Genomic DNA, 4,102 nt, shown 5'->3' with positions numbered 1-4,102 from the left:
AAGGAAAGCTTGAGTACCGCGGCGACATTTGCATCATAAACTGCATTACCACGCCATCTATCACATGAAACTGCATGCTGCAATACGCATACGCTGAACGTTATCACGATGGCAGTAACAACCTCAACGCAAACTTCCTGAAGTTCGCTGTAGCGCTTTACTGCAACATAGTACAAGCAACAGGATCGCGTTCTCTTCACACAAACAACAAACCGACCCTCGCCTGAAAAAAAAAAAATAATAACTTTCTCGAGCAAGATGTTGAGAACACAACTATTGCCGTTGTCGCAGCTTACGATAAGATTCGCTATCCATGTGGCTCTTCGGCGCCGCAAAACTGCAAAACGCAGCAGCATTCCAAGGCCGTGCGGAGTTTCGTAGATGGTGGCTCCATCGTATTAGAAGCGCACCCGATCGCAATACGAAGGCTACGGACGGAGCGTCTACTCCGACGCTCCAACCTCCGTGCGAGGTTTCCGGCGCTCGCCGCTAGGTGTCGCACGAATTGCTGGACTAAATGGGCGGCTAAAGTGCACAAGTATCTCTACATGAAAAGCGTGGACACAGAATGGAGGAAGAGGTCGAGGAAGTTGGCAACCAAGTACAGGATAATTGAAACTGTAAATAGACAACCAGGGGTCATCAGAAAGAAAGTGAGAGAAATAGAGACCGTGAATTGGATGCAAAGAATGGAAACGAAAAGGACAATGGAGATTTACAAGAATGAGAAGAAAGAAATTAGAAGGGAAAATCTGTACGATAACACAAAGGGCAGTGCCTTGCTATTTGAGGCTCGAGCCGGTTGCCTAAGGACGAAAACATATCGGAACAAATATTCGGAACTAGATGAGACATGTGTATGCTGCAGTAAAGATCCAGAGACCACTCAGCACATCCTAATGGAATGCGACGGGATCCACCCAGCGAGAACCGTAGGTAACGTGCAACTCCCAGAAGCGCTTGGGTTTAAAGTGGAAGGAAACATAAACAGATCAGCCGTAGAGATCAGCAAGAGACGATTAGAGTACTGGTGGAAAAAAAGCAGGGAAAAGGTGGATACGACCTGATCTCTTAAAATCATAGGCAGCGGTACAAGCTAAATTTTTGAAAAAGAAAGATAATGAGAGGTATACAAAAATGCTAGATAAAGAACATGTGTCGTATACCTGATTAAATCAAGCAGGCTAGGTGACTATTTGTCGCCACCCCGTTTCAAAGGGGATGCCAATAAACCATCATCATCATCATCATCATCATCATCATCCAGGGAACCTACATGCAAACGCTGTTTTAGGGTGGTGACAATTCCGAAATTTTGAGCGCTATTTACCACCAAATTTGGTGAGTAGCCATTTTGATTCTCAATTTCGCTAGAAGTCGCGGCGCATCCCTGCATTCTTTTTGTCACGCTCTGATGTACCCATTTTGGCACGCGATCTAATAAACTTCTTTAATTTAGTTTTCCAGCAATGCGCATACAAAACCTGCATACATCTTTAATATACTAGTGGTCTGTTCCTTTTATTTTAACACATCAAACTTCATTTTTTCAATAGCATACAAAGCAACAAGTTATAATAAACGGTGGCGAGCTTGTGGTAGTACTTTCTCACGCCGAGAATGTGAACTGCATTTAACATTGTCGTTGCCTTCCCCTTGTACACAGTATATAAAGGGTGTTTTTTGAAGTGTGCTGTAACTTTTGTGTTTTGTGTTTTGTGACTGATTGTGATTAGTGGTTATTTTTATTAGTTGTGTGACTGACACTGTATGTATTTTTTTTTATCTTTTTTGTGTATACCCTCCCCCACTGTAATTGCCTGTTAAGGCGCTGTGGGTAATAAAATAAATAAATAAAATAAAAACTGTGCTTACAAGCCTGTGTAACTAAAACGTACACGTGCCATGCACTGCTCTCAGACACGCTATGGGTCTCTGGCTGCTGAGGCCAAAGTTTATTTTTTTTTATTAATTAGTTTCACGGCACCAACGGGTGCGGGAAACGTGGTCTGTCGGCTGGCCTTTTCGCCATTTTGAATCCCACATGCTATATTTGGCGGAAAATTTTACCCGCCAATTTAGCTGGCGGCAGCAAGTACCCTTACAAAAGTTGTCACCACCCTAGAACAGAGCTTGCATGTAGGCTCCCTACGGACTCGCGAATACAGACAGGTTCCTGAAGTCGGCAACATCGGCGTCGGCAAAGTCGTTGAAGAAGTCACTGTGATCTAAACACAATGTATGTCTTGTCAGTCTTTGGTGTGACAAGTTTGCTACTCCTTCTGTACTGCGTAAAAAGCTAAATCATCGTTAATAAAGTGCGTATGTATGCCCTAGAAGGTGTGTGTGCTCAAGGCTAACTTGATAAAAATGCGCGTCACCGCCAAATGAACGCAAACAGCACAGAAAGTTTCGCTTTCATCGATTCCCACAGTGCGTGGGATCTGAATATTTATTTATTTATTTATTTATTTATTTATTTATTTATTTATTTATTTATTTATTTATTTATTTATTTATTCATTTATTTATTTATTTATTTATCACATTTCAGCTACACCATTTTACGGCCACATATATGCGACCATACTCGCCCATTCCTCTAGAATGATCGAGTATGTGTCACCATGGCACGGTTATACGTCATACTTCTCTGCGCATGCGCCTCTCCTAATCACCCTTATTTCGTCGACAAGCGTCATCCTTCCGGCGACATCGCGGCGTCGACGTCTCACGCCTGATGATTTGGATTTAATTGCCGTAGCTTGCGTGGTGAACATAAATGAGATTAAAGTTGTAACCTACGCGGAGCATGATTCTTATCTTACAGCGCAAGCATAAATAAATATAGGTACCGAAAAGTAAGATCGGGACACATACTAGACGGAGATAAATGGGGAGCACTTCTCACTGTTATAACAGACCGTGCAGAGTTATGATCCGCATACGCATAGCTCCTGGATATCAAGAATGCATGTAAAAGTAGAGGAATTCTCTACATAGCGCTCTATTAACATATAAGTTCCGAGCGGAAATTAGCGCGTTCGTTACGTTAGAGCCTCGCTGCTGCAACTGCCCACCACTGCGTGCTGTCTGAACGTACGCGTGCGATAGCGTACGTCAACGGAAATGATGAATGTTCCCATTTACGCCCGCAGCTGCGGCACCGCAGACGCAAATACGAGCCGGGAATCCCCTCCGAGCCAAGCAGTGGCAGCCTTCCGCGTCACATGTGCGTACGGAGACAACCTGTCCGTACGGGGGTGTAGCTCAGTGGTAGAGCGTTCGCTTTGCATGTGAAAGGCCCCGGGTTCGATCCCCGGCACCTCCAATAATTTTTTTCTCAAGATTTTTTTATTTTTATTTTTTTTTGCGACGCAGTTATCATCAGCGCATGTATTGCGCGCTGCGGTAGATATCACAACCGCACGCCAATATCCTCCGGCCACTCCGTGACTCCGGCTACTTGATGACGTATCAGTTGAGCGCTCCGCTCGGAAAAAATAAACGGTGCAAATTCGAACCACGGTGTCCTGCATTTAATATTTCTGGATAAGGACGTTTACCGGTGCCATGCTAACAACCACGGCGCGCACACATGCACATACAAGAAGGTCCAGAGCCCAGGCCCCCATCTTCTTCCAGCATAGCGCACCTTTTATTGTGCAGGAAGTAATAGTAATAATAATAATAATAATTAGCTTTCGCAAGCGGCTGTCGACTACGTACGCGCAGACACACCTCCGATAACACTTCGAACTTCGTATGCTCGCACGCTATCGTCTGTACATAAATATATCGCGCAAAGGACGCACAACTAGCTATAGGAAAGCAAGCTGCAAAGCCGAGCAGGCTGCCAATGTTTTTAGAAGGCTGCCGCCGTTGCGGCCAGCGTCGATGCGACCGAGAGGAGGATCGTCCCAGGAGATCGCACCGGCGACTCTCCGCGGCGTGCCCAGACCGTCGGTCGGCGATAAGAGGGATCTCTGGCAAGGTCGCGGAATGCTCCCGGCGACCGATTCGGCGCGGCAGACACGCCGCGGCGACCTTCCTTTGAGTCTCGCGAAGAGGGCGGGCGTTCATTGTTTGCTTGCCACGGCGC

At 45.7% G+C, this 4,102-nt stretch overlaps 1 non-coding gene across 1 annotated transcript; it reads left to right on the top strand.

The window, feature by feature from the left end:
- The first annotated feature begins 3,259 nt into the window (after positions 1-3,259).
- Trnaa-ugc (transfer RNA alanine (anticodon UGC)) lies at positions 3,260-3,331 on the top strand. Its single transcript has one exon. It is a non-coding gene; the product is annotated as a tRNA-Ala (tRNA).
- The last annotated feature ends 771 nt before the right edge of the window (positions 3,332-4,102 follow it).

This window comes from Dermacentor silvarum, chromosome 3, assembly GCF_013339745.2.
Source record: "Dermacentor silvarum isolate Dsil-2018 chromosome 3, BIME_Dsil_1.4, whole genome shotgun sequence".
In the NCBI taxonomy this organism is placed as follows: Eukaryota; Metazoa; Arthropoda; class Arachnida; order Ixodida; family Ixodidae; genus Dermacentor; species Dermacentor silvarum.
This window is presented reverse-complemented; position numbering and strand designations above follow the sequence as displayed.